This window comes from Miniopterus natalensis, chromosome 2, assembly GCF_054644295.1.
Source record: "Miniopterus natalensis isolate mMinNat1 chromosome 2, mMinNat1.hap1, whole genome shotgun sequence".
NCBI lineage: Eukaryota > Metazoa > Chordata > Mammalia > Chiroptera > Miniopteridae > Miniopterus > Miniopterus natalensis.
Window position 1 is genome coordinate 167,623,248 of NC_142082.1, and position 10,636 is coordinate 167,633,883.

The window sequence follows — 10,636 nt, forward strand, 5'->3', positions numbered from 1 at the left end:
AAAGCTTAAAGAAGAGGAAGAGGGTGGGGAGCTACTTCCACATCACGCTGGATTTCCGCTCTCATCCGGCTTCAATCTACATTCTCTGCGAGGCTTTGAGAAGAGATGGGAGCTGAACGGGCAGCCCACCTTCTGTCCTGCCCTAGGCTGACTTTCGTGACCCTTCCTGGGTTCTTCCCTTCCTGGCTCCTTCTTGTGCTCCGAGAGGATTCACAGGCCCTCCAGTCTCCTCTCCTCTCTTCCATCTCTGACCTTTCTTATTTGCCCATCTCATTTCACTTTCCTTCTGTTCCTTCGATTTCTCGTCATTCCTCCTCATTCGTGTACCCAGACCCCTCCCTCACAACCATTTATATCTCACATCTCTCTTACTCTGTCACCTCTGCTCTACTTCTCATTTGCCCTCTTCTACCCTTCCATCTGTGCTCTTTCCCTTTCCCAGACCACTGTTCTTGTCTCATCTGAGTCTGTCACCTGGTCCTATATCCTTAGCTGATTTTCCTCAGTTCCTCTTCATGTCCTTATTTTCCAAGTTTGCCCTTTCTTTCCATTTCCCTTTCCTCTGCTGCCATCTTTCCCAGCCTTTCGGAATTATGTTTACCTCCTTTGCAAAGGGTCCAGGTCTGGAGTTCCAGTCCCACCCTCCTCCACACATTCTCAGTTCCTGGTGCTCAGTTTCAGTATCTTTGGGTCATTTTGAGAAGCTTGGGATTTCAGGAGGGGACAGGAGCTGGGGTGTGTATTAAAGGTCAGGATGTAGATGGGGTAGAAGGCTAGGGTTTGGGAAAAGATATCTTTGGTGTATGTGCATTCCCATATTTGGTTATCATCATTACTCTTATTTTCTTAATAAAAAAAATACACTGATCAATCATCATTTAGTATTTGAGTGCTTGAATAAACCATCTTTTGGTCCCTTGGTGTACACACCTCCCAATTTCTCCACCTGACTCCTCTGTTTCTCAGTCTCCCTCTCCTCAAAAATCTTGGAGCCCCACCCAGGTTTTTCCTTGCCAAACTCATCTTTCTCTCAGATCTTTCCATCTCTCAATCTGTTTCTCTGACTCACTTGCTGATGTCTTTAGCGATCTCTGACCCTCTCCATCTCTGTACTCTCTTGTACTCTCTAGCTTCATTTTTCTCTCTCTCCCCCCTCCTTTACCCCCCCCCCAGTCTCCCCGTCTCCCTCCCTCACAGTCTCTTTCCACTCCCTCCCACCCTCCTTTACCCCCTCCGACACCTCCCAGCCCCGCCTTCTGTCTCGGACACCCTGCTGGGCTCTTACCCTGTTGCCCTGGTAACCGCCCCCCACTCCGGTCACCTCCACTCCCCTCCCCCTTCCAATCCCCGCCACCAACAACCTCCATCCACCTTCCTCCTATTTTTCCTGAGAGCCAATAGAAACCCTGTTGCCAGGTGGAATGCTCATTTGAATCAGCCAATCCAGGAGCCTAACTGCTTGCCCTGCCTTATATGGGGATTCGAAGAGGGCCACTCCCCCCACTCCAGCCCCACAGGGGACCAGCCCCTCTACTGCCCTTTCTGCCTGCTCTGGAAAGAGCCTGGGACCCTCTTTCTCACTCTTCTGTAAGGGCCTGGCCTCCCATTTCTCTAACTGGGACCACCGGGGTTAGTGTGGGGTGTGAGCGGGACTGTGGGTTGGGCCTCAGGGCCGGGGGTGGGAATGAGGTGTGATTAAGGAAGGGGAGGCGGAGGGAGCCGGGAATTTTGCCCAGGGAGGGGTGTCTGGGAGCGGAGGCAGCTGCAGTGGAAAATTCCAGGGAGATGGAGAGGCAGAGAATGAGATTCCTGCCCCAAGGCCCAAGGGAGTGCCTTGAGAATCTAAGAGTTTGGACACAAGGGACCACAGGGAAAAGACCCAGGAAGCAGGAGTCCTGGATCTAAATCCCTTCCTGCATGGGAAAAGCATCACTTATCCTTCCCTGTCTGATTGGACAGCAGACTAGTCTGAAGTCTTGGCTTCATAAGAAAGAAGCTGGAAGTGAGATGGGGTGAATATGGATTGGGTGGGTTGCTGAAAGCCAACCCTTATAGTCTTTGGGGTTAGACTTTGGGCCTCTGGGACCAAACAGTGTTAAATGATGCCAGCGTGTGTTTGCTCCTTTCCAGAGAACTATTTCTGAGGCCTTGTGGAGGCTAGAGTTCTATCCCTAGAGTTCTATTACTCCACAGTCCAATTGAGAATTTCTGCCACTAGTTGAATGGAGAAAACTGTGCTTCTTACACATTTTCTGGAGGTGTGAAAAAAGAAGCCAGGTGAGAACAAGGGAGGCATAACCCCCCTGTATCCTATGAATTCTGGCCTGACATCCTAGAAATGTACCTCAGCACTATGTGTAAGGTGTTAAATTCTAACCATTTCCATCTCCTTCGTAAGTGAATTCTTACCCCTCTCCAGTTCCTGTTTGTTTGTTGGTGGTCCCCCCCCCCCCATTTGCCTATTTATCTCATAGGTTAAGTGCTAACGAAGGCCTAGTTATCATTCAAGGCCTTGTAGGACAAAAACCTGAGAATTGGACCTCCCCACTGCTCACTACTTTTTTATCCCCATTCCTAATAACCTCATTTTTTATTCCTCATTTTTCCTTTGCTTTAAAAAAAAAAATGTTTTTATTGTTTTTTTAGAGAGAGGAGAAGGGAAAGGGATAGAGATAGAAACATCTATAAGAGAAACATCAGTGGGCTGCCTCCTGCACACCCCACACTGGGGACAGAAGAGCCAACAACCGGGCTTGTGCCCTGACTGGGAATGGAATCCGGAATCCAACCGTTGATCTCTTGGTCCATGGGACGATGCTCAATCACTGAGCCACACCAGCCGGGCTGCCCCCCCCCTTTTTTTTTATCTTTAAAAAACTCAAGTCAGTGGAGAGTTGAGAAGAGATGGATTCCTAGAGAGAGAGAGACCTAAACCAGCTTAACTTTGATCCTGTTTGTTTTGAGTATGTTACCCCCAGAAGCGTTACTTAAGAACACTAAGGCACATTCATCATGAACCCTAGCAGGAAAGTGTGTCCATCATTACATTCTAGTCATATTTAAGTAGAGTTAAACTTAAAAAATAAAAATAAAAAAAATTTCCAAGTTTTCTTTTGGCTTCTATACCAAGCATAAGTTTTTGCACTTTTCAAACAAAATAGTTCAACAAACTTTTATTGAACTAAGTGTTAGGCACTATGCTATGTGATGAGGCTCAAAGCTAAATGAAAAAGACATAGTCCTTGCCCTCAAGGAATAGATGGGGAGAGCTCAAAGTATAACTTGAAAATGGACGTGTATCCAACACTCTCTCTTTCCACCAATTACCAGACAGCACACTGTCCCGTCTCCATGAGTACTATTCAGAAATGCCTCCCTGATCTCTCTTGATTTTTACAAATCCTTATCTATTGTTCCCAACACCAAACAGCCTTCCTTGGTTCCTCCACTCTTACTGATTGTACATAATACCTGGTACCAAAGAGGTATATGCTAGTTACCAAAGAAGAGCTCAATAAATTGATTTCATAGCCCTGCCACACCATTCTGAACTCAATCTCAGAGCCCTCTCAACCTTCTTTATTTGAGTAGGCGGGGAAAACGCAACATGCTACCAGGATATCAGCTTGCCTCGCTCTGACTTGGGATTTTTTCATTAACTACTGATGTCCTGGTGGTCACTGTCTGTCTTTTATAGAATCAGCATCACGAACAAAATATCTGTGGCTTTTCTACTTCCCCATGAACTTTCTGCCCAGCAAAAAGAATTGGTTTTACCATTGTACCTCTCCTCCAAATTGTTTGGCTTTTCTTGTTCTCCATGTCTTCTTGGTATCCTCCTTCACTTTTACATTGAGAATAGTTTGCTATTGCCCAGCCTACCACTGTTGTCCTTTCCATTTCTCCCCCATGTGCACTCTTCAAAAAGCCTTCACAGGCCTTCAAAAAAAGTTCAGAAGAAAGATAACACAAATGCTTTCTGGCTCTAATAAAACTTTCTGTGATGATGGAAATATTTTATATCTTCACTTTCCAATACTGTGGCCACTAGCCACATGTGGTTATTGAACACTTGAAATGTGGCTAATGCAACTAAGGAACTACATTTTTAATGTTAACTTTAATTACATTTAAATAGCCACCTGTGGCCCTCACCGGTTTTGCTCAGTGGTTAGAGCATCAGTCCAGAGACTGAAGGGTCCTGGGGTTCGATTCTGGCCAAGGGCATGTACCTCGATCTAATCGGTTCATCTCTTTCACGTTGATGTTTCTATCTCTCCCTCTCCCTTCCACTCTCTCTGAAAAGCAATGGAAAAAAATATCCTCGGTTGAGGATTAAAAAAAAACAAAACTAAATTTTCTAAATAAATAGCCACATGTGGCTAGTGGCTACCATATTGGACAGCACCACTTTAGACCTTGGCCCTAAGCTGTCTTTTCTTTTTTCACCTCCTTTCTCTTCTCCATCCTCAGTATTCTGTACAGAGAAAGTCAAGAGCAACTCTGGCTGTGTTGAAAGTCACCTGGGTTGCCCCACCAGTGTGGCTCAGCGGTTGAGCGTCAACCTCCGGTTCGATTCCCAGTCAGGGTACATGCCCAGGTTTCGGGCTCAATCCCCAGTAGGGGTGTGTGCAGGAGGCAGCCAGTCAGTGACTCTCTCTCATCATTAATGTTTCTATCTATTTCTCCCTTTCCCCTCTTCTCTCTGAAATCAATAAAAACATATATTTTTTAAAAAGGAAAGAAAGTCATCTGGGTCACTGTTGTCATATGCTTTACCATAAGTGCATGTCTGTTCAGGGTTTCCACATTTTCACAGATTAAACAAACTGTGGCTGACCCACAGAGAAAAGTAGGAATGAAAAGGATAGGAAACTATATGGACACAGATAATAGTATGGAGAAGACCTGGGGTGTGGGGGGTGCTGAGTGGAGGAGATCAATGGGGGGAGAAAAGGGGACATCTGTAATGCTTTCAACAATAAAAAAAAAAAAGGAAAGAAAAGGATAGGGAAAATGGGACCAGGAGTGGTCACTAGAAACTTATTTTGCCCAGAATGTAAAAGACCGAAGGAGGACTCGATAACCAGAAGGCGATGACGGTGTCTACTGAACCCTTCCAGGTGACTCCAGCCTCAGGGGTCCTGTTCTCACTCTTCCCAGTCTAAGTGACTCCTTCATGTGCTTCATGGTTTTAAGTCTCATTGCCAACACACACCTCAAAAACTGATGACTTTTAAACTTGTGTTTCTAGCGCTGGCTTCTCTCTTGAATGCCAGAGTCATGACTCCAATTCCCTTCTGTTCATCTCTCTCTGAATCCTGCACAGCTCCTCAAACCCCACATTCCAACTGGAATTCCCTCATTTTCTCTCTCACTTAAAAGGACTGTCCTCCACTCATTTGTGTATGCAAAGGGGTCACCCAAGATTCCACCTTTTCTTTCCCTTCCTAGATCCTTCACATATCACTTGATAGAGATTCCTTGAGTACCTTCTCTCCAAGCTCAGTCCCACCTCTGCTCCAGGGGTCAACATCACTCACTCACTTTAAGCTTAGTTAGGATTTTCAATCAATTTTAAGAATTTTTGTATCTTCAGCACCTACTTTTCTACCTGGCATATTGTAGAAGCTCAAAAATAGTTCCTGAAATTCATAAACTGTCTTTTTACCTATATGTAATTTCTCTACATAAAACCCTTTGATAGCTTCTCCCAGGCCTATCAAATAAACTCCAGGAGCAAACAGGGCCCTTCAAGGTCTGGTCCCTTTAACCTCTGTAACCTTATCTCTCACCATTGTTCTCTCAAATGTTTTGCTTCACTTTTTTTTTTTTTTTTTTTTTTTACTCCTCATAGCTCTTCCCAAATGGGGCATATCTCTGTGTCTTTGTATTGATCACATCTTCTGCCTGGGATGCTCTCCTGGCTCTTCCCTACCCCAAAAGTCACTCGCTCCCTCTTTTGGACCACTTTTGCCCTTTTTTATCTTTCAAGGGTAAAGGGAGTCAAATATATGGTGACAAAAGGAGATATGACTTTGGGTGGTGAACAAACAATGCAATATACAGATTATGATGTAGAATTGTATACTTGAAACCTATATAATTTTATTAACCAATGTCACCCCAATAAATTATACACACACACACACACACATATATTTTTCTACTGCAGACTTCATCACTGGATTATAATTAATTCCATGTTAGCCACCCTCTTGGGCAGAGACTATGTCTTACTTGTCTTTTCTTTCTTTCTTCTTTTTTTTTTATTACTTGTCTTTTCATCTCCAGCACCTAACACTATGCCTAGCACATAGTCGGAGCCCAGTAAATATATATATATATATATTTTTAATCCTCACCTGAGGATATTTTTTTTCCCATTGATTTTTTAGAGAGTGGAGAGGAAGAGAAACATCCATGTGACAGACATATCGATGGGTTGCCTCCCACCTGCGCCCGACCAGGCACATGCTCTTGACCAGGAATTGAACCCCAGACCCTTCTGTCTGAGGGCTGATGCTCTAACCACTGAGCCAAACCAGCCATGGCCCAATAAATATTTTTTGACATGAACTACAAAACAGGTGATACAAAAATCAATCATTAATGCCTATGTTAATCACAAGATGTACTGCCTCCTTCAGGATGTCTTCTTGAAATGATCAAAGAAGAGGAAGTTCTTAAGACTTAAAGCTCCAATGCTAATACCATTAACATTAGCATATCTACCCCTGATGGTCTAACAGCTAACATCTTATGGTCAAACTAGGTATGGAATTCACTTATTCCTGTTGTCCACAGCTTTAGGTGGCTAGCTTTTAAAGGTGAGACTGTCTAGGTCAATTATCCTGTGTAGCCACATGGTCAGTATCTTCCAACCAGACAATTGTAATATACTATTCTCAAACCAGTGTCTGTATATACTCAGTACAGTGCAGCAAGCAGAATGCTCATTTATTTCTCATTCAGTTGCCCAGATAAAAAAAATCTTGGAGTTCTTGATTCTTCTGCCTCACACTGCATCCATCCATCAGCAAATTCTGTTAACTCCATCTTCAAAATATATCTGGAATGTGACCACTTCTCACTACCTCCATTTTTTCTAACCTATTCAAAGCCACCATCATGTCTCATCTGGATTATGGCAACAGCATACGAATAGGTCTTTCTGTTGCTGCTGTTGTCTCCCAAGTCTATCCTCCATACAATAGCCACATTGATCCTTTTGTAGGTCTTACAAACTCCCACATGATCTGGCTGCTTTCTCTTCCTGTGACCTTGTCTCTTACTATTGCTCTTCCCTATTTCACATCAGTCTAGGCACATTGGCTTTTTTGTTGAACACACTAAGCATACTTCTGCCTTGGGGCCTTTGCACTTGCTATTTCTTCTGCCCAGAAAGCTTTCAGCCCAGCTATCCCTCATCTTGTTTGGCTCTCTGCTTAAATACCACCTTATGTGTGATGCCTTCCCTAGTTATTCTAAAGAGCAACTACTATCTCCCAGCTGTTTGCCTATTCCTCTGTCCCCCTTCTACCTTGCTTTATTTTTCTCTGTATAACTACTATAGCTCAGAGCCAGAAACAGTACCTGACACATAAGCATTCAATAAATGTGTTGAGTGAATGTGGATATAAAAACAAATGAAAGCTGATTTTTAAAAAATGCTCCTGAGTCACTTTTCAATCTTACTCTGATCTGGTGTCTCCTGTACAACTCCCTCCACCTGGGGCACCTTAGTGCTAATTTTCAGGGTTTAGATTCCTTTCCCAATGCAAATGCACATACACATACACTCAGACACTCAAGTCACAACCATTCACTTTGGCTCAGGCAGGAAATCCAGTCTCCTCTAACTCCCACATCATTCCCCTTCTTCACTCTGGTCCAACATCCAACTGCCCTGGGATTTCTCCAGGTGCATGACCTTGCACCTAAAAAGGCCCTTTTCAGCCCCGTTGGCATGGCTCAGCAGTTGAGCATCGACCTATGATCCAGGAGATCGAGGTTCAATTCCCAAATCAGGGCATATGCCCCGGTTCGGGGCTCAGGGCCCAGTGGGGGGCGTGCAGGAGGCAGCCCATCAATGACTCTCTCATCATTGATGTTTCTCTTCCTCTCCATTCCTCTCTCTGAAATCAATAAAGACATATTTTTAAAAATAAAAGAATAAAATAAAAAAGCCCCTTTGTGGCCAAGCTCTACTCTCTCAAGGACTTCCTGACTTTACCTCTATCAGATAGAGAAGTGAATATAGGAACTACTTTCTCTTCCTTCTCAACCATCTTTATTCTTCTCGAGTTAATCTTCACCCCTGGCAGGGTCCACTCTCCCTCCTACATCTTACCATCTACAAGACACTCCAGTGACTGAGGAATTTCTTTTCATCAGCGTTCACTGTACAGAGATGGAAAGTAAGAAGGGAGGGAGGGAGGAAGGAAGAAAAAGAGGACCATGGGAGGAAAGGGAAATGAAGGCGACAGAGAAGGAAGAAAGATAAACTCTGGTTGTGGGGGACAGAAAGGTTACTTATAAAATTACATTCCTTCAATTCTTGAAGTAGATGGCTGCCTAAATGATATTTCTCTCTCGGGACTCTGAAAATGGGCTCTTGCATCTCCTCCTTCATCCCCATTTGTTCAAGGATTTCTTTTAACCTGAGACAAAGCCCAGGTTTGGAGCTTTGTCTCATAGTTAGAAACTAAATTGTAATTTGTAAACACTATTTTGGATCTGCTCCAGGTTGAGAATCCAACTATGCACAGAGCCAACAAGTTATATGCGGATTTTCTGCTGCAGATGGTCAGCGCTCCCAAACTCTGCTTGCTCAAGGGTTAACTGTACTCTTAGGAGCCGTAATATGTTGAAATGAATACATTTAAAATCATGCAAAGGTAAAAATGACTGATATCAGATTCTTAATTTTTGGAAGAAAGAAGAGAAAGAATTCTAGGCACCTAGAGGTAATAGGTAGAGCACCAGGTATTGGAAAAAGAAAAAAGGAGGGGGCTAAAAGCTAAGTTGTATCTCTTATCCAGTCTTGAAGGCTGGACATGATGGAATGAGAAGGCAGAAGCTGGAAGGTGAAGAACCATACATAGTAGTTAAGTCAGGGTCGCAGAACTCTCACTGGAATAACTTGATCACATGTCAAATGCTTTTGTTTGGGACAAGAGGAAAAGGGACACTTGCATGGTGGGATGTCCAGAGATAGAGCATCTGAAAGATAAATATAAAACATTTTACTAAGTCTCTTCCCCAGAAATATCAATGAAAACAAATTTTCTTTTATTCTTTGTCTTTCTTTAGCTTCTAAATTATGTCTCTGTACCCTCTGTTTTCACTATTGTTTTTTCCTCTTTAATGATGATGGTCAAGTCCAGAGAAACCTGAGAAGCCCTGCCCCCAGTACCTTGTCCTGTCACCAGGGACCCCCTCCTCCTTCTCCCCCAGGGAAGTATTGGGAACAAGTCTTTCTGATTGTCAGGCGCCACACAGCACTCATATGGCTGGCAGCCAGAGTAAAGAACCAGGGAGAGCTAGAATTTGGGTAAATCTGGTTTAAAGTCCATCCTAGAGAGTCCAAATCCCCTGACACCCAGGGGGATGGGCTCTTCTCTCCAGTTGGGTCAGGTTTATGCAAGACATTTACTATGTCAAAGTATCAGTCTTTGGCCTTGGAGTCAGGTCTCCAGAATCTGTTTCGAGCTCCACCCCTGGGTGGTTCTGGTTAATAGAGCTATCTACCCTTTTTCTTTGTCTCCCAAACTTTAGACCCTTGACCTAGCTACCTGACTAGGGGCAAGAATGATCAGTGCAGGACTAGGAGCGCTTGAGGACACAGGAGTTAGGGGAAATAAAGGGAAGGCTGGCACTAAACTAAATGATTTTAGAACTGGAGCCTTTCCCGGGTCCAACCCTCACAGCAAGGTAAGTGAGGGGTTTAGGAGCCTCGCCAACTCCAGTTCCCTAGGGGAGGTAGTTCCAGCCTGGCCGAAGAGCGCCATCTGGCGGCCGAACCTCCCCCCCACCTGGATTCTCTGCCCCGCCCGATTTCTCAGCCTGAGACAGCTAGACCTGGGCAGGACTGTCACCTCCTCCTCTACGTCACTCCGAGGACCATGCCCCCGTCTGGATAGCACCTCCTCCTGAACCGACTGGCCCCTAGCGCTGTCCCTGCAGAACTGCAGCCCTTCTTCCCTCGGGCTGAACGCTTCTCCCGTACAAAATCTGCTCTGCTGCCCCAGGGAGCCTCCCCATCTGGTCGTCCACCGGGAGCCCGCCCCTCCCCCATGGGAATCTTGCCCCTTGTCCTCTTCCCTCCCCAGAGTGAACGTGCCGCCCCGCCGGCCCCGTCCCTCTCGAGTAATGGGCTCCTCTGCTTCCCCCAAACCCTTACAGGGAGCCTCTTCCTGTCAGCAGAACCCAAATCCAAGGTACCAATCAGCACCCCGCACCCTTTGTCCCCAGAGGACCCCGCGGCCTGCCCCCAGCACCCTGCTGCCCCTGGAGCTGGTCCCTGCCTGCGCTCCACGCCCGCCAGCGGGCGGAGCTCCGCCGGCCGGCCCGGGGTGGGCGTCCCCATCGTGACGTCACTTCCGTCCAGGCCTGGCCGGGGTTCGGGTTCCGT